General features: G+C 37.7%; 1 protein-coding gene and 1 long non-coding RNA gene across 7 annotated transcripts in view; one reads left to right on the top strand and one right to left on the bottom strand.

Annotated features, from left to right (window-relative positions):
* The window catches only part of TMEM117 (transmembrane protein 117), a 218,338-nt gene that overhangs the window by 134,906 nt on the left and 55,513 nt on the right, over nt 1-27,919 (bottom strand). The window lies entirely within an intron of this gene.
* LOC310905139 lies at nt 345-26,609 on the top strand. Of its 2 annotated transcripts, XR_014588798.1 has the most exons (3): nt 12,846-12,883; nt 13,874-13,982; nt 15,203-26,609. It is a non-coding gene; the product is annotated as an uncharacterized lncRNA (long non-coding RNA). The 2 variants fall into 2 exon arrangements; XR_014588797.1 differs by having other exon boundaries at nt 345-13,982.

Raw genomic sequence — 27,919 nt, 5'->3', positions numbered from 1 at the left:
CAGTGCTGATAACACACTAATGCTGCCTTCCAGAGTTAACTCACAACAACATCTCAGGATGAGATGAATCATCTTCTGGAGGTTTGAGTTCAGTTATTAGAATTACATATTATTACTAAACCAGTCTAATGCCCATAAAATGTCCTTGCAAGTCTACATACTTCCCAAACCGCAACTAAAACCAGTGACACTATGGAAAATATATAGAGAGACTTCTATTCTATTCTATTCTATTCTGTTCTATATATAATTCTAATTGAAAAACATCTTTTGTTTAGATGTAAGGTTGAAAAATATATATCCAAATAACGTAAAAGGTTACATGATAAAACATTGTCAGTAAGAAAATTTTATAGGAATTAGTAAACTGCAATTAAGATTTCATTAGAAAAATAAGTTAAATCTAAAGTTGAACAGATGGCTATCAGGACAGATATAAACAGAATTAAATAAACTACAGAGTAGATGTTCTATCTTTGTCTGATGCTTATGATGGAAAACTAATCAAAGCACTACTGTTCAATGATAATCTCATCCAGAAGTAATTTTATAGTGTGCAAAGTTATCACCCACATGTTACTGGCTGAAGTAAATAGTGTAATTAATACAAATACCTTGAGATCTTTACATTGGATGCATGTAAAGATTCAGGAACTAAATGTCTACATTTATTTTTTAAGTATTTCCTTATTGATTACGTGTTGACTTATTGATTATGTGGGAGATTTTGTAATTAAACTGATATTCTACAATGATGAACTGAAGAAATAGAAGGCTCTGCAGAGTAATTAAAATCTCTCTGCTCAGAAAGAACCACCACAAAAATTCTCTTTGCATTCTGAAACTAATTTTTTAGGATGTGAGAATGGTTGGAAGTGTCTGTTCTGAAGAAGATGAGACTGAATGTAATTATTCTGCTAAAAATGTACCTTTTAAGCCTTGTACAAGAATATTTTGTTTGTTTGTTTGTTTAAAAAATATGATATAAACATCTCCCTTCTTGCAGTAAGGGGTATACCACTGTGAAAGTAGAAGGCAGTAAAATGCTATGAGAACTAATCAATAGAAACTGCTGGCTAGAGGTGGAGTATGAATATATTATCATATTTCAGGACTGTTAAATCCCATTTGTAATCAAAATTTAAATACATCAATTTTTTAAAAAATTGATTATTTTTTCTAAATTAATATTTCACTAGCTGTATGTCAAATATAAAATGTCCCTTTGTGTTTTCTAAAATGTCTTTTCCAAATGCTCATATACAAACAGAAAAATATATCTAAAGCTGATCATTAAATGAGACATAATACCGCACACCTCCTTTTGGTATATGTACTGGGTCTGGCTGGGATGGAGGTAACTTTGCTCATAGCAGCCATACAGGGCTGCGCTTTGCATTTGTAGCTATAACTGTGTTGATAACACACCAGTTTTCTGGCATTTGCTGAGTATTGCTCCCACAGCATCAAGGCTGTGTCTCCAAATCCTCCTCAAAAGGCCAGTAGGCTGGAAGTGAGCAAGAGGCAGGGAATAAATATCCTCTTTTTGCTTTGCTTCCATGCATGGCTTTTGCTTTTTTTTATTACACCATCTTTATCTCAACCTACGAGCTTGTCCATCTTATTTTCCTCCCCCATCCTGTTGAGAAGGGGGAGTGAGAGAGTGACTAGGTTGGTGTCTGGTGAGCCAACCCGATATATTATTATCATGCTGACTTTCTAGTGTCTAGTTAATGTAGCAAAAAGAGTTCACAACTGATAAAGTATACTCTGATTTCATTTTAATAGTGCTTTAAATATTACTAAAACAATATTTTATATGAATCATAAAGCAAAACTGGTGGGATTTTCAGAGACACCCAGCACCTACATTCATCTTTTTGAATATTACCTTCATATATGTTTGGCTCTCAATGATATATTGTTAAAATAAATACGCCTAGAGATTTCAAAAATATAAGTGATCTTCTTTTGTTAACATCACTTGTTTACCAAATCAATACCAACAGATTTGTAAAACTGAATTTTCACATTTCATTCAACTGACTGTAATCTAGATAGAAGTACTGCATTCCTATGTGTAGATCAACCTTTTATCGTTCACTATTGGTTGCTATCTGGGACATCTACATTTAGGTCTTCATTTCAAAACCTATGAACCAGAAACCTTCACAACATCATATATTTATAATACATGTAGCAACCTAATGAGAAATCTCAATACTAACAGGACAATGCAGGCGATCTGCTAAAAAACAAAACAAAACAAAAAAACAAAGCAAACAAACCAACAAAAAACAAACAAACATCCACATGTTTGTGAGTTTATCTTCTGTAACGTTTAAAGATTTTTTTTTGTCTTCTTTTGAAGGCTGTTCAGTCAGTAGTCTGCCACATTTGTGAACTGAAATTCCATTTCTTGTTCCGTACTGCAATTGAAAATAAAATCCTCTGCCAGATAAGAGACAAAAGAATGCACTGTGACCCTGTCCCTTTTGATTTACTGGTTGTACGGCACACTGTGCATTACATTGAGTCATCTCTTTAATTTCCCCAAAGGTTACATTTCAGAGCAGGTAGATCTGCCCCTCGCAGAAATCCAGTTCCTCTTTTTCAAAACCAGTTTTCAAATTTCTTGTTATACTGACTGGAATTCAGCTGTTCTACAGGTGAATCTCTATTCTAAATAAAAAACACAAGCAATAATGCGAAAGAATGAATTTGAACTATTTTCTTATTTTTGTACTTCTCCTGAAAATGTACAATAATTTAGGTTGGAAGGAACCTCTGGAGATGACTTAATCCAAACTCCTGCTCAAGGCAGGGCTAACTTCAATGTGATCATGTTGCTCAGGGTCAGCTGAGTTTCAAAAGCCTCCAAACATGGGGATTGCACAACTTCTCTTGGTTGTCTGTTTCAATGCCTAAGCACCTAGAACTTCCACTCTCTCTTTTTTTTTTTATTTCTTTCTCCAAAATCTAGTCTGAATTTTCCTTCCTTCAACCAAAAACTGTCGCCTCCCTATCCTGTCACTGTTACCTCTGAGAGGAGTCTGGCCCCATCTTCTCTATACTCTTCCATTTAGGTAACTTTAAAAAACAGTCAAATACTTCATAGCCTTCTCTCCAGAGAAAATAAAATTCCCTCAGCCTCTCCTCACATCCCGTGCTCCTGCCCCTTTCCCCTCACAGTGTCACTGTAGTCAGTCAGCACCTCTCTTGCACGAGGAGCCCAAACCTTCCAGGAGGACATGCTCCACGGCCTTCCCCCAGGCTGCTCAGCCTGGAGCTTCCTGGGCCCTCCCTGCTCCTTTGGCAGATGGACATAATGTTTGCCTTTCACAAGTCATCAGGGATCTCCCCACTTGCCCTGACCTTTCCAGGATGACAGAAAGCAACCTCACGATGATATCCATCAGCAGTCTCTGTACCCTTGCATGTAGTCCCATGCACTCGGTACTTAGGACATTGTCACATCACTGGTTATTACTTGTTTTATGTTGCTTACATAGACCCTAACTTGATCCTTCTCTGGGGAAGGTTGTACCTCTTAATCCTTGAACTCTGCCACGTACAGAGACCTGGAAGCACATTTCACATCAGTGCAAAGAAGATTGAGACTTGGAAGGTTTGCAGGCAATACAAAATGAGGAGGAGGCTGATACTCCTGACGGAATTATGCTGCCCTTCACAGGGACATCAACAGGCTGGAGAAATGTGCCAACAGGAACATCATCACGTACGACAACAGGAAATGCAAAATCCTTCACCTGGAAGGAATCACCCCATGCACAAGCTAGAAAGCAGCTTTGTGACAAAGGACCTGCGGCTCCTGGCAGACACCAGGTTGAACATGAACCACGTGCCCTTTGCAGAACAGCCTCCTAAACTGGGTTACGAAAAGCATTGTCAGCAGGTTGGAGGAGGTGGTCCTTCCCTCTGCACTTGAGAGACACATCTGGAGCTCTAGATCCAGTGCTGGCCTCCCCAGAACTGAAGAGACATACTGGAGTAAGTCCAGTAAATGGCCACAAAGCTAAGGAACTGGAGCATCTTCTTCTCTTCCCTCAGCAGCCTAAGCTCTTAAATTCATGGTCAAGCCAATGGTGCCATTAACTGACCCTGACCCCTTCTGCTTTATTCACGAATAGAGGGTTCAGCAGAGTACTTCAGTCCAACTAGAACCTCTGTTAAAAAGTTGTCTCCAGTGCATTCATAGGTATCTCTGATTTTTGCAGAAGCTTTCAGTATCTATGCCATGTCTTTTTGTTCTACTGTATGATCTAAAAAAAATAAAAAATACTAGAAATATACAAAAATTATGAATCAGAAAATGTGATGTGACGTAAAATTCCATTTTGGGGTGGAACAAACATTTTAAATACCCTTTATACGTATAAATATGGAACTTAGAATAGTGCTGCCAAAATCTTGAAATGTTGTCATTGGATTTGTTGAAATTCAACATGCAGCTTTATGCTATGCCTGATCCAAATGCTTTGAAGTCATTTAAAAGATTTCGTATAACCTTCACATGGATTAAATCAAGGCCAATGAGTGCTCATGCACATTCACATGATGACTGACTAAAATGGCTGCTTTGAAACTTCTCTTGAGTTTCAGATAACTGAAGAAAGCTGAACATAGAGTTCCTTCCAGCAGGATTAACTCCAGGAATATGGTTCAAGCTAAACCACAAAATGAGTCTGAAACAGACTTCTGTATCGGATGATTTAAAATATATCGGCTTTTTTTTTTTTTTCCAGAAATCTCCATTTTGCTTGTTTTAAGTTTATTTGTGATGAGTATTCTGAGTTGTGCACTCAAATTTTGAAAATTTCAGATGAGCTACAGCCATCTTTACAGCAATCATGTTGTTACATAAAGAAAAACACAGCTCAAAGTAAAAACAAATGTGTTATTTGGCTTCAGACTGAAAAGCCCACAAAGATTTCTTGTTAAACGAGAAATTACTAACAGAATGACTAAGAAAGGGCTATACATTTGGATAGATAAGAAGCTATCTTCACTGCACTCTCCTTGGACTTCAGCTGGACTGCTGACAGTGATTAGCAACTGACTTTTTGCTATTTCTTTAAAGGGAAACAAGACTTAGGCATTAATTCATCACATTGTCAGGAAGCATTTCTAAGACTAAGACACCTCTTTGTTACAAGCAGATCACTCAGGAATGAAAGAAACCATGTCACAGATAAGAAATACAATGGTCTTCCTCCACAGGACAGTTGGGCTCTTAATATGCTGTGGCTATGATATAATTTTCCAGTTCTTTTCCAACGTAATGTTCCACCCTCTGTTCTCTCTACCCAGTTGCAACTTGACAGTCTCTGGTACAGCCTCATATCCACACTGTAACTAGTATGGCAGGCTACAGCATGTACACTGCTGCCTTGTCATGCAAAAGGACCTGTTGGAAGACAGCACTAACCATATGGCTTCTTCCAGATAGACGAATAAGTTAGGATTTGGAAAATAAGTACATGAACTATGCTGGTATCATGCCTTCGGTCTGCAAGAGAAACAGCCTCACCAAGATAAGTTGTCTTGGGGTTTTACACCCCTTTTCTTGTTGTCTTTTTTTTTTTTTTTAAACTGCAGTCCTAACAGTCGACTTATTACAAGCTTCTCTATGTCTCTCAGGTGAGATTTGGTTATCAGCACCTCCACTTGTCTCAAAGTGTGACTACCATGAGTTAAACCTGAAAGCCCAAATGAAAATTTATTTATAGAAAATGAGCTTTTTTCCCTGCAAAATAGATGTTCATTAACTTAAACTATGTAGCTATACTGCCTTTTTTTTTTCCTGTTACTTTTTAATTGCTGACACTTTTAGGTCTTTTTTATCAGCTTAACATGAGAAGGAAAACTTTTTCCACTGAAATCAGTGATTCAGTAATTACTATTAACAGGGATGACATAAAATTAGGTGAGTAAGGAACAAGATTTCATCTTGTCACAACATGGATGATTGTTCTTTGAGACAAAGTGGAAGTAAAGAAATCCAAAGTGGTTTAGCCAGACAGGCAAGATAGAAAACAGATATGCATTGGATGAACTCTCTTATCAGACATTTGTTTTCATTAAAAAGACCACGTTTCCCTTAGAAAAAAAATGTGGTAAAAGTGTCTCCTCATTAAACAAAAGCAAACAATTAACTTCAAAATAATGAAGACAGAAAAGATTGGTATGAGACTAAGTAGATCCTATTTCTCTAAATCCTTCACTGTGTTTTAAGTCCTTCAAGAGAAAAAGTAATCAAGGGCAGCATTTTCTTGATGCCACCAACAGTGCCAGTTTGGAACAAATATTAGCTTTCAATATTCTTAGACGACTTCCAGGACAGAGAGCGACCAAAAAGTGGAACAACTCTTATGTTAATAGGAGCACTTGTTCCCAGAGATAGTCTGGGGATAAATTTCCAAAAGATGGCAAAGGGAATAATGTATGAGGATACGTTTGATAGGCCACATTTGGAATGCTGACGCTTTGCATTCTTACTGCTGTAAGATCAAAACTCATTCATTTATTAAGAATTAATACTTCTTTTTTTTTCTGAGACATTTTCAAATAATTCAAAGTACTATAGTCAGCTTGAATAAAATATATACAAAGTATAAAGCAAAAGTAGGGACCATATTCAACATACTTCATCTTGAAGTTCTTCGGGCCAGAGCTGCAGTAAAGCAAAAGAACCTGCTCTGACAGAGAAGACATCAGCAATAAGAAACGAACAGTAATGAAAAGGTTTGTCATCCACCTATCTTTGCCTGGGCAATGCAGGCACTACATTTTAGTAGCTTTTAAGAGAAAAAAGGTTTTAGCCACAACAGCGGCCTTCGTTATTAGTAGGTATTTCATCTACAAGCTGATGCCCATGACCGCAGGAAGAAATTTATTTTTAAGGCAGGCTGAGTGAGGAAGCGACTGCTGTTTGCTGGAACGAGAGCTATGAAACACTAACGTGGCAAGTGCCAACAAAAGAAGTGATATTGAAAGAGAGCAATTCTTGTATAATTGCAATTTCAGACTTTGTATGGCCTCTGGTCTCACTCATCGATCTTTCCTTAATGGAGTGAAACTACCCACAGTAGGTAAGCTTGTAACTGGAGAAAAAGCAACAGCTGTTTACCTTGGGTCTTGCAGTAGGATCTTGTGGCTCTGACTGCTACTTCCCTGCAGATGCTACTTACATAGTTTTGCCCATATCTCCATGCCATCCATCTGAAGCAAATTTCTTTCACATTTCAACTTTTCAGTTATTTGTTTACCATGTTTTTACTAGAATATTTCATTAAGTGAAAAATAACGTATGTGATAGTTAGCATAGTAATTACTTGTGAATTCACAGATTTAAAGGTTGTAAAGCGTAAAACATGATAATCCATTCTGATCTGTATAATCCAGGTCATAAAATTCTACAGAGTAATTCTTAATGGAAATAGACTCTTTCCAGATGAGATTAAGCAAGTCCTTTACAAAGTCTCATTTTTAATGCTCTTAGCATACATATGGAGAATGGACACATCAAGGTTTTGCAATAGTTGCTTAATCACACTATGACATAGCTGCACTTTATTTCTACTCTTAATTTGTCCAGACTCTGCTTTCAGCTACTGCATCTTCTTACACTTTACGTATACCTTTTATAAAGCTGTAGAAAGTAAAGCACTTTCCTGTTTCTATTTTGTCTACTTTCTTCCTTCTTCAAAGTCAAAGAGGAAAAATAGATTATGTAAGCTGGCCTTGATCCCATCAAAATTGTTTCTAAGGTGTGAAAAGCTTTATGGAAATAAATAAATATAGTCATTGCAAACTTAGTCCCTGAGCAAAATCAAATCTTACAAAGGAAACAAGGAGCAAGGCCAGATCAAAGTCACGGGATGATCTGGCAACTTTTTTCCTAACACATTTACCAGTTCAATACATGCATATGCCTAAAAAAAAGTGTTATCACAGATTTTATCCTCTTTTTGCTTTATTTTATTTTAGAGGCATTTTTAAGAGAAACACAATGTAGATGTGCCTTTCCTTATTGCCACCAGAAACTCCACATATCCTCACTCAGACCAATTCTGATTTACCAGGAAAAAAATCTGCCAACTACAGTCAGGGAGTATTACACATTAAATGGGGGAGCGGGAGGGGGAGGAGGGGGAGAGAACTTGAAAAATAGTAATTGTGGGGAAAAAAGGTGACAGAACTCCTTAAAGGTGCCGGGATAACAGACTAAAACCAAACCAGGTTAGCATAACAGATTGCTAATTTTTCAGATCAAACTGCCATTTCAGCCAAGTGAAGGAATATGGTTCTGCAGCTGGGGGTGACAGTTTCCCCCCAGTAGGTCACCAATCTGCCACAGTTCCACCCCCCATCTCAGAGTATTTGAAAAACCAAGATCCTAAAAGCAAGCATGTGAGGTAGGAAAGCGAAGATGCTTCTGAGAATGCAGGTAGTGTAAGTTGGCTTGCCCTGGTTTGGCACAGCTGCTTCTTATTAATGCAGAGGAGAATTCAACCTTTGATTGGAGAGGAACTTCCTAGCATCCAGTTCTTTAGGCTGGACAAGAAACTCACACATGATAGTAAAGAAATGAATTGAAAAGGATATTTAAAGCAACATAAATCACCAGAGTGCAAACAGCAAATGCAAATACTAGTAGCAGATCATTTATCACTAGTTTTCAGAGCCTGTTTTTTACTTTGTATGCAGGTTCTAGCAACAGACATACTTAAGATCTGTTGTTCATTATCTCTCCTCCTAAGGCCTTAATTCTTTCTCTCTTAGTTAACTTTTTCAGAGTCATTAGTCATATAAAGAAGACTCTCATGGAAACCTAAAGAAAGTCCCCACTAAAGATGGATTTGTAAAGTTAAGCCAAAAACTGGGCAAGCACACTTTTAAATCTTTACAGAATATTGTTCACATCTACGTTCAAACTTCAGAGTGTGTGAGATACTGAGACTAATTTTATTTAAATTCTTTCTGAAAACAAGATTAAATCACTCGTGTTTAATACAATTGGCCCCCTTCACCCCCGCTCCCTTTCTGACTTATTTTTAACAATCTTCTTTAATGATGTTGACTATATTGCACTTGCATTCATTTTACAATTCTAAATATTAAATTACATTAATAAATAAAAAATATGGGTAGAAAATGATGCACTTTTGCACGAAGGCAGTTAAATTCATTCAAAGGCAGTTAATATAATCCAGACAGGATTTTGTAATATTCTTCACAGAAAGGCTATTATAAATCAAACTGAACATTTCTCAAAATCTCAAATCAAAGCACAAGTTTGGTTTAGCCTTTTGCAGAACTTGCAAGGTTCCTGTGCTCTCAGGGCTGCAACAGCCAAGTTTGTCAAGAGTTTTGTATTAAGTCTGCTTTTCACCAAATCAATACTACTGTTAAAATGAAAGATTGACTAACATAGTAACTGCACTGGTTATTACTTAACATCAACAACACTGAAAATGGTGTGCACAATGAGTTATTAAACAACTGTATTACAGTGCCATAAAATAAGCCTGAAATATCAATAGGCTATTCATTAATTTATTCTGACAGGATTTCATTAATGAAATTGCAAGGCATCATGTTACTGATCTACTAGGCTTCCCTAAAATAACCTGCTTGATGAGATTAGGGATTCATGTGTATACGCAGTCAGAAGGCTGATATCTTGGATTCATGCCAGCCTTGAAGTAGGTCCCATTGGGAATCATTTACTTTCAAAGTGGCAATAGTCAATAATTCCAGATGCTCAATTTAACAGCTTCAAATCAGTGTAACCAAACATGTAAGTTCAAGATGCTTTTTTAGAACTATCGGGTTACAGGATTCAATAATACTTAAGATTCATTTCCCTCCCCAGCAAAATGCAAGTTGAAGACTTAAGTGTCACTCTCTCCTACAATCACAGATTGCTTAGCAGAATATCTAAAGTTTGTAGACATGGAGCTCCAAATATCAGCCGTTTATAACATTTTCAAATTCTCAAATAGCCATATTTTTAGTTGTGTTCTAACCTTTGTGTTTCAGAAACCTGCAAAGAGCAGGACACTTAGCTTCATGCACATCAATGCTACTGATGCCAGACAGTCTGTGCTTAAATTAAGCATGTTGCTAAGTTTGCTGAAGCAGGATATCCTGGCAAAATCAAGTTCTTGGGAAACTACATAACAATTCTGGGGAAAGAGTGATCTTTTATCGGTTATTACACAGCAGTTGTTTCTAAGCTGGTTTCGATGATACAGTCTGCAGGGTGTTTTCAGCACTCACAGAGTAAAACTGAATAAAACCAAAATGGAATATATAGACAATCAGAAAGATTTTAAGATAGGATGTAAGATAGAAAACTATAGGCATTGTAGGCATAGTTCTCCACTCTTTTGTGTCATGTATGCAGCACTAACCATAAAATTAATAGGAAGTGACTAAAGAGAATAGTATATATTCACTTTGATAGATGAATAAACAACAATCAGGGAACTGGATAGTAAATCTTTATACACATAACTATCCAGTATAACCAAAATAATCTATTATTAAATAATCTATTATTAGATAAAATTAATTATAACAAAGCAAAATATAACATCACATATTTATGCTAGGATTTCCATGTAGAGACTTGTTTGAAGAAAAGACAAATTTAACTAAAAGTTACAAAAATTGGATCAGATATTCAGCAAATGAAAGCAGCATAATTCTTTGCATTCACAGTTTAACACAAATCGTGGTTTCACCTCAGCTGGCCCTCCCTCAAGTGGATTCGTTACATTTTCAGGGTCACGTAGCCTCAAATTAACCAGCAAAACCAATTCAAACAAAAAAGGCTAAGTCTGAACATGGGCTTCTAAATTCACAAATGCAATTCTAAAAGCTTTCACCACATCCATCAGATATTAAACTACCTATTTCCGAATCTCAGCAACAAGTAAAATAAAAAATTGCAAAATTCAGAATATCAGTGACAGCTTATCACGAAGTAGACCAGTAAGTAAATGCAAGCGAACAGTATGAACCAGCTCCTGGTTCCTGATTGATTCATTACTAAAATGTAGGTGTCAAATAAATTATTAAATAAATCGTTAGGTATGGCTGTAGTTCCTTTTGAAATTGCCTGTTTCAAAATAAAACTCCACATTATTCATTGATACAGAAATGTACTTCCCATTTATTAATTGAAATATGGCTACATATTAGCTGTATGAGTCAAAATTAAGAGCAAAAAGAACATTAAGCATTTAACTATAATTCTGAAGCTCTGCGCAAGGTTATGAAGAGCTGTAAATAGGTGTGAGCTGATAGAAATCAATTGGATTGCACTGATTTACATCCACAGATGAGCTGACCCTACCCTTCACATTTATCTCATTTCATTAAGGTACATTAATGATAGTGATTATCCTGAAAGGAAATAGAATAAGAATCTCGAGACGAGATAGATGATGGTCATTAACAGTGCATATTACCTTGCTGTTAAATTGTATAGAGATTGATTTCACCAAATACTAGCATTAGCATATAACAGAAAGCTCAAACAATACTTAGAAAACTGCTGGAAAATGAAGATTGAATTATCTACAAATTTGTGCCTATTGCTTTTTTGAATTTGCTCCCCTGAAACAGCAACAGCAAATTATTGAAGGGCATGTATAATTTACAGTAATTCCTCACAATTCAGAATTAAGCATATATATTTTTGTACTTATTTGACTCAGACTTAAAAGAGCAGACACATTGCTGCATTTTTATTTCCCCAGTTTTTATAGCATTTTACAGTAACTGGCACGGTGTATAAATTTCTGGACACTATTAATACTTAAGTGGAGGGGAAACTATCTGACTGCCTTACTCACAATTCCATTCATGAATCTTTTTCTACATTTTTTTTACTTACTTGCTTAGTCCTGTCAACTCAGTTTTTTGGTTTTCTATTATTTCTCCTTATGCCTACATTCATCTTGTCTGTTCAGATTGTCGATTACTGTACTAGAGCGTGAACTAGGAGACGCTGACACTGCAGATCTGCCCGGCTGAGGAGGAAATAATTCTGTTAAGAATAAATATCCCGGATATAGACTAAGGAAACCACCTGGAGCTGACAAGAGACAAATAAAATTATGCTGCCAGAATCACTTGCCTTGCTCAAGAGAATGCCAAAATCAGAAGGGCTGACATTCCCACTTACATCTCAAGGTTACAAACACAAATAGAAATAATTTACTTTAACTCCTAGTAGACAGACATTTCCTCTCACAAAAGCACTGAACAGAGTTTAGCAATTTAACAGATGGCATTTCAAATGAATCCTAAGGCTACAGAAAAACAAAAAAAAAAAAAGAAAAAAGAAGTTGGGTCCCTGCAGATTAGCACAAAGGTGCACCTCTGATCAACTTCCACATCAGAATGTGACATATTCTCTTTTTATCTTGGCACAGGTCAGGTTGTTGCTTACATTTCTATCAATTCTAAACTCACTGTGATGACAGAAAATAATTTATTTCTATTTGGGATAATACATTTTTAAAGTTCCAATAAACGACCACTCAGGATTTCTCCATCCAAAGAGAAAGAGCAAAACTAAACCAAACTTCAGACGTAACTGGGCATTTGGGGAACACTTCAGAGATCTTTCCCACGCTTGCACTTGCATAAATGTCTGGCTTTAGAGCTGCTGACAGCAAAAAGCTTAATAAAAAACAAAATACAGACAAGCCTTATATAAGCAACTGTGTTAATGAACTGTTTGCATTGCTTGCAGCTGGTTAAGAATATTAAGCCTTTGCTCCTGCTGAGTACAGCAGAGAGTTTCTATTTGTTATCTCCCTAGGAACTTGTAACATGTCTCACGGTAAGGATGTCTACACTGTAGTTAATGGTTAGTAGGTAAAAAGTATCTGCTTGAGATCACTGATAGATTATATATGTCACCTACATGGCAGATCTGACAGCACTTTAAAAGCCTGGCTTTATAATTGGTCTACAGCTTAATGAAGACTAGTCCTCCTGCTGAATTGCTTAAGGGGCTGAACTTGACCCCATTTTCCTGCTTGTGTCTACTTTTAATGAGTATGCTTTGCTGGATCTTCTCACAACAGATGTTATTTGCACCTACAAAAGGCTTTTACTCGGTATTTCAAAGGTCTGACTGTTAAAATCATATTTCTCATACTTACAAAATGAATAGTTAATGTAAGGGTATGGACCTTCAATATTATTTCACACAATCTGAATTACTAATGGCAGCTACACCAATGTTTGTTAAATCAAAAATACTTAGAATACTTAAAAAATACTCAGTATCAATCACAGCATCACACTGTATTTACGAATACATTTGAAATACTTGCTGTTAGGAGTTAAAGATTTTTCATTCATATATAATTACTCCTTATAATTATTCAACTCCATATAAATGCATGGCAAACTGAATGCATTATAACTTTTGACACACAAAGCATCCATTTTGTAACAAAAATGGTAACGACAATTGCTATATCTCATTACTGTACTATTCCTAGTCCAGATTATACAGGCCAAATATGTAAAATACTTTACACATTGTTTCAAGGTTCCCAAGGATATTACTTTTTTGTCTTCTATTTATTATTTTCTGTCTTTTAAGAATAAATAGGTGGCTGAAAAGATCCTAGATTAGTGGAAAATAATTAATTTTATATGCGTTTAAACTGACAAAAAAAAAAGACTTTCAATCTTCACATAAATTCAGTGTTTCAATACTCATTTTTCTCTGAAATTGGGACAGAAAACTGCTACAGCAAAACTTTCTGAAGAAAGATGAATTCTGAAAACTGCAATTCCAAAATGTATTTTTTTGCAGATACAACACCTGTGCCGCACTGTGGACTGTGCATCTACCAGAGAAGGTACAGTACATCAAGAGAGGAACAGGCTGGCTGTTGAGCATTGGCAGCATTAAGCATGAAGACGTGAGTTACCCAGACCATGCTTCCTGCAGTTCCATACATCACCACAATGGTTTAGATACATGCAAAGAGTAATGAAAAACTGTTTTAAAAGCTGACCTTTTATACCACCTTTCCTTAGAAGCGAATAAAGAAATAAATAACCAAGTGCAGTTTCTTGTTAAAAAATAAAAAATAAAAAATTTATTTGGAAAAAAAAAAAGTAGAAAAAAAAATCTAACTTAAAAGTTTTATCCAGTTGCAATAAAAATTTATGAGGGCCCTTTACTTATTTATTTATTTATTTTCCTCTGCTGGGTCTCCCAGTAGTGCCAGTCTTTGGTCAAGCAGCCCACTGGAAGAACCAAAGAACCAGAGCTGCTTCTACCTACAGTTAGCTTGACAGCAGATGTCAAGGAAAATGTGCTGGAGGGCAATCAGAAACATATGCAGGTCAGATCTGAGGAAAGAATGGCAGTGTGGGAGCATTTTGAATGAAATACTGCAGGAGTGCTGAAAACCAGTAGTTCAAGAGTTTCAAGCCAGCCATGAAAACACCAACTTCTGTAAACACAGACTTGTCATTTGAATTCTCTGCCTTTTTCTCCGCTAGCTTCAGTGGCTGATAGAAGATATAACTACATAATGAATGTAAATCTCCGTGTAGATTAAAGAAATTACATAAGTGCTAAAGAGCATTACTGTTATTATAACAAAGGCAGTTTATTTATTGAGGGGTTAGAAGTACTTTAAGCCACTGCGAAGCCTCATTATTAAAGTCTTGGTAAGAAGCCATTAGCAGAACTAACCTCACTCTTTTATTTCTACTGCAATGGTGAGATCGAAATGGAAGAAATTAAAGGGTAATTAAATGAGGTATTTTTAACACGGATTTCCATGTGTATACAGATGGGAGCACGAGGAATTTCTATGGCATGAGACATCATTTTGAAATGTTTATATGTGGTACTTCCATTTCACCTTTCTTTGCTCTTGGCCTTGCTAATCGATCGCTCCCTTATTTCCCAGAATCTGAACTGGCTTCTCAAGACGCTTTCTATACTTCAGATTTTCAACTGCTAATGCCAAAAATGAGTGTAAATAAAGCACTAGTAATAGTCTCAACAACGTTCAAAATCAAAATAAATGCACCTTCCCTTCTTCTGCTCTGCTGGATTTTTAGGCCCACAAACAGATACTGTCTCCTACCACAACTTCACTGTTCTGTTTCTTTTCTTTCTCAGTGGTCCACAGGCAGGGAGGCACCCTCAAAACAGCAGCATTTTCGATCAGACTCTCCCTTTCAAAGCCTTCATTACCAAGGAATAGGTAGAAAACGGCTGTTCAAGTCACACTGCAAAACTCCCGAGGAGAGGACACGCCATGCAAAATTTATGCTTTGTTATGAAACGCAGTCACCTGACATGCTCTCAGAGACCAACAACTGCTGTCAGCAGAACTCATCACCAGCCTAAGATAATAGTGTATTTTTACTCCATCACACTCAGAAATGTTTCAGTTTACTTCAGTTTCAAAACTGTAACAGCAGCACAGAGTTAACCCTGCATTTCAGTGCACTGCACTGTGGCTCAAGGCATTTATTCATCTTCCTTGTTCTTCCTTGTTGCCTGTAACATGTTTCACATGAGGACAGCAAGATACAATTATTTAAAATGAATGCTCTGTGATGATTCCAGCAAGGGGAGAAAAAGCTTTTAGTGTAGGTATCTCCACCATGCAAACCATTAAAAATGGGCCAGATTTTGAAATTTTGGTCTCACAGCCTCAGTAACATCCTTTCCATTGACAAACACAGGTAGACAAAAGGTTTTTAAAGTGCTTAAAAATGAGGAAACAACCTCAAGTGTAGGTTGGCTTTGTATAATGAGTTAGAATTGGTATTACAGTAAATAAAAAGCAGACAAAATATTCTTTGAAGCCCTGTTTTCAATAGGAACATTCCTTCCTGAGCAAGAACAGCGCTGCTGTCCAGCAGATAGAATAATTCTGTTTTAGTTATGGTGAAACAGTGGCTGAATACAAAAAGATTCATTTTCTTTGCTCCAATTCACTGCTCGCTGGGTGTTATAAAAACCCCCTTTTCAGTGGCAGCAAGCACAAAGTTACCTTTCTTCTGCAAAGTATCTGGCACCAGCTATGCTGCTGCACTGGTACTGAAGGAGCAATGAGAAACCCTAATGGAGTCACCTGCATGCAGATGTAACAGAGGGCAGGCAAAGGGAGATTTCTGTGATATTTTAGGGAGCTCATCTACCTGAACTGTATGAATTTCCCTTTAAGGATTTTTTTTGTACATCTCAGAAAAGAAATTCCATTTCATTTGTATTTTCTCATGCCAATCTTCCTTCACTGTTAACTGAAATTTCACCTAGTGATGAGCCCAGATGAACAATGGCATCAATTCAAGATAGTCTCTGCCCTCCCTTGTGTCTTTTTTTTTCCACAAAGAAGTCCCCACTGCTCTCTGTTGGCTACCATGGCTACCACCACAGATAATGCTTTTTTTTTTTTTTTTTTTAAAGCCTAAATGGGGCATTTCATATGAAAAAAAAGTAAACAGTGGTACAAGATACACGAGTCCCAAATATAAAAGGAGAAACAACATGAAAATAGAGTATTATCATTCTGTCCCCTAACACTAAACCTAGTTAATAGCCAATGAAATGAGCACAATTTTAATGAAGCAAGTACTTTCAACAGACGGTACGATGTAGGCCTGGAGCACTGCAGCCGCTAAAAGTTTAGGTAACGTGAAAAAGTGATAGTACAAATTCATTGAAGAAAGCACATTTACTGTGCTACTACTGTATAGATACATCAGCTAGCTCAGAAATCTCCTAAGCACTGCCCTGGTGGAAGCTGTGAGGGTGCACTGGTGGAAGCACCACGGCATCCTTCTATGCTCCTGTGCTCCCTTCTCAGATGCCCGACCCCTGGATACCTCTGTAAGTTAGAACCGATGATCTGGCACATCAACGCCTTTCTTACACATCTGTTTTCTGGCAACAACACTGAAAACTGAAAACTAGTTTATTCATTCCGCTCCTCCTGGTGTGACATGAATTAGTCCAAGGGGGCTTTGGAAAACCTCATGGAGCAAGTAAGCACTGTTTGTCTGTGGGCAGCTCCAAAGAAAATTTAACGCTCCGTGGTACCACGGTGCCTATTTTAACAGCGGCAAATTTCACCATCTACTCTCCCTTCTAAATAACTTTTTTTTTTTTCCCCACAAAAATACAGCAGTAAGACAGTCCCTCTCATGCTGTAATGGCTTTTGGTATACGTTACCCATTAGGCAATCGTAACTTGGGGCATCTCTTAAGCAAAAGGTACTTTGATAAAAAATACACGCGGTAAGTATACAGGAATTAAAAGTCCGTTATCTCTGTTTAGCCCACACTTCTGCTCTACTGCTTGTCACCCAGACAGTCCCTGTTTTCCTGATGCCTATTTCATTGGTGACCAGAGCTTCAGAGAAATCACATGAAAGGAAATTACAATGAACTGAGTGGCCTGGAAGCGATGTGCTTCCCTCTGTATGCTGAGACAGAACAAAAACAGAGCTTTTATTTCACCTGATCAAATGCTGCTCTCTGTCCTTCTACAAAGCATCTGTTTGTCCAAAGCACAAAGCATTTTCTGGGCTGCTTTTACGAAACAGAGTTGCTGGGGATCATGGACATCAGCTGCCTCCCAGTGGTGCAGAATACGGAAAGCAATGTGCAGGTGGATTTACCCTGAAGGAAGGCTGCACGCTACTGAGGTGCCAGCTTCTCACTCAGCTCCCACCTCACGCTCTCCTGCAGTGGCACTGGTGTCCACGTGAGGACCAGACCCAAGCCAGGCTGAGCAAATCCCTCACACACCCCAGAATGTATATAGTGAGGGCACTTGGCCCTCGGCACCAGCTGTTTGGCTTTAGAGATCTACTTTTGCTCTGCCACACAACTTGGTAATATAGATGTGGGCCGCACGGATTCATCTTGCTTAGCTGAAAGAAAGATCAGTCTGTGTTTGTCTTATCCTTTTGAGAAGGCTAGCAGTTACTTTTAGCTTAGCATAGAGCCTATTCTTGTCTCTTATATTGTATTTAACTGTGAAGGAGATTACACTCCCTCACTCCCTGCCTTTTCCCCCTTCTTTTTTTTTTTTTTTGCAAGGGCAAATTTTTACCCAGAAAATACACTGGGTAAAGCTGTATTAGACTAGCTGCAGGCTCTCAACAGAAAAAAAAATAAAAAAAAATATCCAAACATGCAAAATATATACCAAATCGTAAAGATAAATTGTCATAGTGGGTGCCACTGCAGGAGCTGTGTCTTCAGGAGCAACAAGGCTCACCCAGGCTACTTTGAGCCAAGGATGGAAATGAGGATAAGCACAGCAAAACAGGGAATCAGCCTAACAGCCAGTCTTCTGGGTGATGCAAATAGATACGGGGGAAGGAGAAAGAGAAACTCAGTGAAATAAGTACTCCCATAAGGAACAAGACCAACCAGAGTACTTGGCTGGGTCAACTAAAGCTGAACTCTGAAACCAACATGGGCCACACGAAGCTTACCACACCAATTAATTAGGACATTTGTGTGGAAGGTATGTAAATGGTAACTGATGTGTTTTTTTTTGCTGCAACATTGACAGCAAGGAGATGAGCATCTAACTGGTGGGCCAGAGGAGGCCCCAGAAAAGAACTCAGACCATGAGAAGAAAGCCCATCATTTCTGTATTTAAGAAATTAGCCAGATTCAATGCATGTGAAGTGACTCGTATGAAGTCCTGTACTACTGAAGTACATAAGAGCTTAAACCCCCTCCCCTCTTGAGGCAGTGAGCAAATTGTGAGTGACTTGCTAGTGAGTAATTGCAAATTGATCTATTTGAAGACTTTGTGCCTTGCCAGGCCCTAAGACATGCAGCTCTGCAGTCCTCCACTCAGCTTCCCTGCCTACCTGCTAGGGGGTGCTGGTGGAAGGGTCTGCTTCTCAGACTTTGCTCCTTTCCCTCTCCGAATCTCTTTTTCCATTTTCCAGGCTGGAAAACTCACCTCTAGCCAGGAATGAGAAAAACATTTCCTGAAGTGAGCAAGTTATCAAGAAACACCCAGCGGCTAGCCTGTCTCTGCTACTTCTCTGAATCTTCCCTCAAGCATTCACCTCCCCGAAGGGCAGGGCAATGTTTTTTTGCCTAAAACCAAAATTTCTAAAACAAAAATTTCTAAAAACAAAATGCAACTCATAAACAAATGAAGTTACATTCCAAGGAGGGGCTTACAAAGCAAAAAGCAGGTTTAAAACACAGCTACAAACACATCTTTTTGTAGCAAAAGGATTACTAGTACTACAGAAGAAAATCCATGGCCTGGAGACTTGAACTACACTTGTCTGTCTCCCACAGATGTTTTCACTGTCCTGCTCTCTATGCTCATTGTTCCTGAGGTACTTTCATTCCTATCTAATGAATTAATTGCTTCCAATTAATTGACAGCAGCTTCGTACTGTATTACCAAAGGATTACAAATTAAATTTTAATTATGGTTCATTGTGCAGGAGAAATCAAGTATAAACATAATCACACTCCATTATAAAGTAAGTACACTAGACATTTTCCAGAACAGATGCATAGTGTCCAAATTATAGTCAATTCTGATATATTGTAAACAAGCTAAAACTCATTTATTAAACTGAATGTATCACACCTCCCACACATAAATGCATGAGACAAATGTTTAAAGCTTCACATTTTCACAGATGGTAGCGAGAAGAAAACACTGCTATAAGACAAGTATTTTATGCCTGCGGTCTTCAGCAGCCACCGGCGTTCCACTGAAATACAGGCAAAATCCTCACTACGTTTTTTTCCTGGGCCACAGTAGCAGTAAAGCCACGTAATCGTCACCCGACATCATGCAGAGCTTGATCGCTGGGCTGCCAGGTGCCTACCTCCAAGATGTTCAAATACGTGTTTGAAAACAAGTTTAGTGGCTCTTCAGGGCAGAAAATAGTCCTTGCAGTAAGGCTATCTGAGCTTGAAAAAACAGACTGGGAGAGGAGGGGTTAGAGAGTGGAAACATACCGCTAGAATCTGAAAAAGAGTACCTCCATCAACGTGGTGTCTAGGAGAGGATGGCTCTGTTTGCTTTAAATGTTCTGTGGAACTTCATCTGCTCTGGGAGAGCAAACAGAGTATTTTTGGAGGCAGTGGGAGGAAGAAGGATAAAGCACAGACACGTATTTCCAGAGCAACTTCTTTTTCTTCTGACTTAAAAGGTTGACTTCAAAACATCTGATTGTCAACCTAGCCAGTGAATTCAAAAATTGTTACATAAACTAGGCCAGATCCTCAACTGCTGAAATTTTACATAGCTCCACTGATTTGCTAAAACAAATTCTTTGAAGCTGAGATCTAAAACAATAGGCAGTGAATTCTTCCAGATTATAAAACGTATACATGTACGCGTTTGTCCTGGGATTACAAAACCAGTTGTCCTTCACTGATCTGAAACCACCAGAAGTTGACTGCTAATAAAACTGCAGCTGACACAAGGCTATACAGCAAATCCCAGGCACAGTTATGTAATCTGGACTATTTATTATAGTGTTTTCATTTAAATAACATTTTAATATTCAGTAAAATAGTGCTAATCTGTAAAACAAGAGGGATACCATGTGAGAAAGCATAATGCCAGCATTATAGCAAGGAAAACCCAAGGTCCCAATGCAGTACTAACATACCAACATCCCTGTGAATACACACAGAGGAATACCTATCCACACTGTGAGGACAGAGTTACTCCTAGGTATGGAAGCATTTTTGGATATCGCATGTATTTTCTGAATGCTGTTTAAGGTCCTGAAGCTCTGATGAAAAACACCAGAAAGATGGACAAACACAGGAACCACTAGATAATCAGAGGAGAGTAAATCCTGCCTTGTAATGAGAGACTTAAGAGTCTCTGCCCATCTGATCAAAGTGAAGATTAAGAGGGGACTTGATTACACCATGCAAGTACCTACATGGGGGACTGTTGATAGTAGAGAGCTCTTTAATCTAGCCAAAAAGCAAGTAACAACATTAAATGGTGGAAAGATTAAGTTAAATAACACAAAGTAGAAACAAAGTACGTATGTCCAACTATTAAAATAACCTTTGAAACACCCTGACTTTAAAAGTCTATGAATTATACACAGTGTAAACCAGTAGAATTTATGACAGTAAAGAGAGATGTTTACCATATGCCTCTATTCTAAATCCTACTTTTTTTCCTTTTTTTTTTTTTCTTTTTTTTTATGAAAAGTATTATGCAAAAAGCTTCCTGACTTTTTGGTATAAGCAAACTAAAATCAGCAACATGCTCATTTCATTTCTATTGCAGTAATATTTTAGTTAATCCTCTGTGTTTGTATTATATGCGTGTAGCTAAAACTTAATCTACTGTCCTGTATCCTGGTCCTGTGCAGAAAATCCTTGAAACTCAGAAATGTGTTTCTGAATACAGAGGCACACATTGCTAGTGATACTGGAAAACTGCCTTTCAAGAGCATCAGCTTTTCTACATGTTTTACAGAACAAGCAGAACTATTTACATCCTCTCTGTGAACGAGTACTGGTTAGTTAAGTTAGAGGTTGGGCCGCTAACTGGAGCGCATGGTATTGTCAGCAACCTTCATGGAATATTTACACCAGCATGTATACAGGCATGTCAGAAAGAAATACAGATACACATCACAATCAAATGATTGCTGGCAATCTTTCCAGCTATACTGCTGCTGTAACTTTAAATGTATTCCTTGTAAGCTCTCACATGGGACCTGCGGTGTAGCACAAGATGCTGCTTTATGCACACTGCAGACGCTTCCCTGTCATTTAGCAGTCTGCTGACAAAAACAAAATGATACTTCATATACAGCGACATGCAGCAAAAATGTGTTATCGACATGATTTATAAAAAGGAAGCCATAATATGTGTACACTTGTGGTGATAAACAGTATGTAAATTGCAAATGCGAGGACAGATACTGAACTAATTCAAGGTTCTGAATGTTTCATATGTTGCGTAACACATGCGCATGTGTATGTGGGGGTGTCAGGGAGACGGAGAGGGGCTGATTTATCCTGTCAAGCTTTCAAATGTTTCCTTCTTTCGATATTTATAACAAGATGTCACTCTTTGGGGTCAGGTTACCAATGGCTTATTTAGCTAATATTTTAGGACTGTGGGGAAAACATTTGATGCACTACATTCAGTCCAGTGCCTGACAGGAGCTGTATGAAGTGAATGAATGAATTGGTGACTGGATGAATGAAATAGGCAGTTTTTCTTTAGTATACATTTGTTAACAAATAGAAGAATTTGGACAGAACTGCCACACACAGTGTACCCCAAGGAATTTACAATATTATCTCTGTTGCACTACAAAGTGCTTTCAAAATACCTTTCCATTTTCATTTTCTCATGTCCATGTTTCTCATGTTTTTTCACTTGCCATCTCTTTTAAAGGGAAGGGCAAGACTACAATAAAAGGCCAGTAAATAGTCAGACAGAAGTACGCTCATAAACTTACTGGTAGGACTCCAGTATGCTTATGCAGCATTCAACAATCTTTCATCTCTCTATTTCTCACATAACACTTTAGTAATTCATAATCTTGCTTCCTTTTTTTGTGTAACATTGTTAGATTTTGCATTATATTCTTTCCTATGGGTTTAGCAACATAGTAAGAATAAGAAAATATTCATTCACCAATGAATATTTAGTTAACAAGTTTGATATGAAGGCTCCGTTCCTACTGCAACTCTTCAATAATGTATATCAGAGTAAACACTATGCTTTTGAGTCCCACGTTGGAAAGATTTGCAAACTATGAATTAGACATAGGAGAATTTCTGATGGATAAATAAACACAGGCCAGTACTTTCAACCAATTTTCCCATTTGTAAGTCTATATACATTAGTCACCTAAGAAGAAACTTCACTTTTTTTTTCACTTTTTAATTTTTTCCCCACTTTGTTGCTAAATTTCCTTTCAGCACCGAAGCATCTCCAGATTTTTAAGGTCACCACTCATTACATTATAATCAGTTAAACTATCTGGCAGATAATTTTTATCTTTCATGAGATTTCTTAGAAGAAATGTCAAAAACCATAATTTTTCTGTTCAAAGAATAGTAGAATGGGCATGTTAGGAATGTAACCTGTAATGCTCTTCAGTATGTATTTCATATGGCTTAATACAAATATGACAGTGTTTGAAATATCTCCTTTAGTATAATCTAACATTTAAGAAACATACACAATCAGAACAATAGGAATATAATCCTACTTGTGCTTTGCCAGATCAAACATCAGTCTGTCCCAATAGCCTACCTCTGACAGATGCCCAAGGAAAGGATTAGAACAGGGAAACCCTATAGGTGATACTTCCCCATTATAGACTCCCAGATCCCAGCCACCTGAGGCTCAAGCCAGACATGATATCATCATGTTTAAAGCTCCATTTGTTTTCATCGTACCATTTGATATTATTTGATAATCCCTAAATTTTATAGTATGAGAAACATTGAAAAATTGTTCTTAGTTCACTGTGTGTCCCCCCCATGATTTTTATAGACCTTTTTATAGGCCCTAGTCTACTTAATACCTTCTGATATGGGAGGTGTTCCTTTGATCATCTTTGCTGCCCTTCCTTGTGTATTTTCAAGTTCTATATATTATTTTCTGAAGAGGAAACAGAATCATGGATGTTATTAAAGACGCAGGAGTGCTTCAGGTATGAACAGTGGCACACTGATTTGTTCCTTGTTCTAAACTCAGTTCTTTTTTCTCTGCTCTTTTCTTAATAATCCCTTACATTCTCTCCTTTGCCCTCTGCTCACCGTTGAACTGACATTTTTATACGGGTACCTATATTAACTCCAGGCCCTGTTTGCTGAGAAGCAACAGCTTGTCATCTGCAACATTGTCGTCTAGTAACTTGGCGTTGTGAAATTCTTCTGTAATTCTTCACAGTGAGCTTTCATTTTTGCAACACTGAACAACGTAGTACCATCAAAACTTTGCCTTTCCATTCCTTACCCTTCACCAGTACACTTCTGCAAATACTGAGCAGTACAGAGACCAGCACGGATCCCTCTGACACATCACTAACACATTCCCTTCTTTCTTAAAACTGACTGTATATTTCTACCCTTTGTTTAGTGTCTTTTAATAAGCAGTTCATTTCAATATAAGTTTATTCTAATCCTGACTGAGAATCTTGAAAGCCTTAGAACAGAAACTTGTTGAAAGACTTGGAAATGTGAGTATGTTATACCAATTGGATTTGTTAGTCCACATATTCAGCGATGCCCTAAGGATTCTAAAATATTTTTGTAAGGCATGACATCCCCCTGCAGAAGGATTCTTTTAGAGTCTTCTTTAATAGTGCCTATTTGTTTACAGTTCATTGATCCCACCGCTTTGCCCAGCAGGGATGCCAGACTTCTGCAGCTGGGCTTTTCCAACGGTCCCCAACTGCGTTTTAAAGAGTAACTGCAAAAGTAGCCAAAAAGTAGCCAAAAGTGTGCCTGTATTGAAATTGTTAGTTCAATTTTCAAACTGAGCACCACAAAACTTTTTCAACTATAGCAACACATTTATTCTCCAAAGCATGACTGTAAGATGGATAAAAATCCAGGACCTATATGCCTCAATTCCCCAGAACCCTCATAAGTTTTTAATATTGCATTTTAATACTATTTGCTGTTTTTTCGAAGCATACTCCATCAGTGAATTTAATTGAAAAATATTCAATATTAATATGAATATTCAATATTAATATAAAAATATTAATAATATTCAATATTAATATGAAAAAATATTGAAAATAGACCAGTCTGTCTAGCATGATGCTAGGGATGAAATTGTATATACTTCTTCTGAAGGTGTATCTTTTACTGTTTCTACTATGTCATCTAGAAATGAATGAGATACCTTTTTAAAGCCATTATCTATTTGTTAGTACCTCACCAATAGAGTTTTATTATTGGCAAACCAACTCACGCCTAAACAACACCTTTCTGAACTGGCTGCCTTGTTTCACAGCGGCAAACCATTCTATAAGATTCCAGACCAGAAAGTAAGACAACCTCACATCTTCTGAAGATACTTGAAGGAATGTCATTAAATACTGGATGTTAAAACCAATGATTCTAAACATGTTTTAGGACTCTCTGGGATCTGATAGAATATGGAATTTTCAGTGAGTTTACTAATAGCCATTTCTATTTAGTAATGCAGCAAACAGGAAAAAAATACTGTCCAAAATTAGCCATGAAAAAAAAAAAACAACTTAATTGAACAACAAATGCTCTCAGCAAGGAACAAGGTAATTTTCCATAACCATAAACAGTTTCAGAAGGCCTGAAGTAAACATCGTGATGGACAGAAACTCAAGGGATGAAGAAAGCAGAATTGTAAGTGAAACAAATCATCATTTGAGGAATTCGAGGATTACTTAATAATCCAAAAGGGACTGCCACCTCTACAGCTGCTTACTGGCATGGGCAGTGCCAGGATACGTGATTCAAACATCCTCCTGGGGCTTTGTGCTACTGGCTGCGGTTTTCCTCAGATTTTCCTCCTACACAAATCTCATTGCTATCTCCTGCCCATGCGGCACAGTGTTCCAGCAAGACAGTCAGCTGCTGGGCACCGAGGGCATTTGACTTGCAATGAACTAATGTATTTTCTCTGTCATGCCTATGGGCACTCACATATGCAGCCTGCTAGGTTCTTCCTTCTCCCTACTCCCCTCCCTCTTGCTCCTGAAGCTCGAGGAGTAGCTCGTGGCATACCACGTACTCCAGCAGTACACAGATGTACTCAGCCATTCTCCTTCAAAACACAAGCACCTCTGTTATACAGGCCTGAATATGTTTAAACTGGAAGTCCCTCTAGATATAGAAATGTGTATGCCCTAAAAGACAGGTTCTGCTGTGTAATCACAAGGTCAGTTCTGTACTCAAAAATGACTAAAGGAATAAACAGCAACGGGTGCTGGACACCATAGGGTCAATTGCCTCCGTAGGGTGAGCAGTGTAGAGATGAAACAGTAGAACATGACCAGGACTAACAATTGGTCTTTTCATTCAAAAATTCTGTGTAAAGCAGTATTTATCAGGGCCATTTTTAATGCTTTTCCAAATACTCACAGGTAGCAAGAGGAAGATCCAAGCCTATATTGGAATGGCTTAATATACTGCTTCTACCAGCAGCAAAGTCAGTCAACTGAGGAGTGGATGTGAATGACAGACTTCACTAGAGGGGGATGGAGGCCAAAAGATTTAGGGAAATGCCACGTTAATTTGCATCAGTAACAGAAGCAGCATGCAGAACAACAGGAATCATTTTACTTTTGCAAACAGCATTGGTAAGACTAATCCCAAAACGCTGCATCCAGTTCTGGAGTTCAAAGCATGTTGAAAAAAATGAGAATGTGTCAAAAAAAAAAGGCTGGAGAAAAAATGTACAGTGAGTTCTGAAACTTGCCTGTTTAGCAGAGCAGATTAAAAATAGCACTGAGAGGTGACCTGGTCACAGAATAAATGCATCTTTACAAAAAAAAAAAAAAAAAAAAGAAAAAGAAAACACAAATCACTGGATACAGAAAAATTCTTTAATCTATTACAGAAAGGTATAAAACAACCAGGAGTCAGAAGCTGAAAACTCAAACCAGAAAAGCAGCACAACAGTTCTCAGAACAGCAGCAGCTTCCCTGTCCAGTGACATACTTAGATCAAAAAGATTTTACATCTGCAGTTTTTCCTCCATGAGATGGCAGAGTGCAGAGTGTATATATCCTAGTGCATTTACCGACACAGGACAGGAGCCTCTGGGGTAGGATATCTGACCACTGTCAAACTCATTAATGTTCAAAACCAGATTTAGCGGCCCCCAATATTTAGACAGTCAGAATGGATAAAGGGTAAATAACATCTTCCCAGCCAAAGCCTGGGAAACAGAGGACTGAGAAGTAATTTCTTCCCTAAGAGCAGGCTAAAGGAGGGGTTTCACCTGAATCCCAGGCTGTAATATAGTGAGAAGGCTGTGACTGCACACTTGTAGTCACTCAAGTGCCAGGTACACAAAAAGCAGGGAACTAGATATGCACTATTCTCTTCTAACATTTCATTAGTAAAAATGTAGCCTGACACTTAATCAATCCATGTCTGTCTTCATTTACGTGGGAAATACTTTTATCAGTGTAAATCCAACTTGTATCCATCCTGCCTTTCTAACCATCTATTTGACTCTGATGCACGAACAAATAAAGAACAGGTGCAAGAGAAGATATCTCTCTATGCTTGGTCTTATAATGCCTAAATGTAAAATACATTGTCAACAACTGCAAAGAATTATTATGGGGACCAAAAGTGCTCACTGGGCTTAAAGGATTATCAAACGATCAAAACAAAAGCAGTGTTCATGTTTCATTACGTGCACATGAAATCGCAGTTTAAGTAGTCAAAAAATAATGCTGCAGAGCAATGCTTCTACTGGTTTACATTAATTTACCTGAATAATGAAGGAAAACCTATCCTCTGTGGACTTCTGGGACTACCCAAAATTGCATTTATAAACAGTTGTTTTGCAGAATGAACTGCTGGGAGGACTTCTATTTAAAACTTGCACTCTGCTGAATCCCTATAGCTTTGATCTCTATACCACCAGACAGAAGGGATTCAGACAAGTCTCCTGTTGGAGAAAGGAAAGGAAAAGAGATAAAAACAGTACACTGTATGTTTAGTTGCCTCAAACATACCTCAGAATTGGCGAAGCATTAATGTAAAGAGTTTATTTTCACATTGAGACTCTGAGTCTCAATGAGAGGAATCAATTGTCCTGTTTCTCTGTAATCTAAGGACTCTGCTAGGTCATTGTGATTCTTCTCATACCTACCCCAA

Source organism: Anser anser (assembly GCF_964211835.1).
Source record: "Anser anser genome assembly, chromosome: 1".
NCBI classification, from domain to species: Eukaryota; Metazoa; Chordata; class Aves; order Anseriformes; family Anatidae; genus Anser; species Anser anser.
The sequence above is the reverse complement of the archived record's forward strand: the minus strand, read 5'-3'. Positions and strand labels throughout refer to the sequence as shown.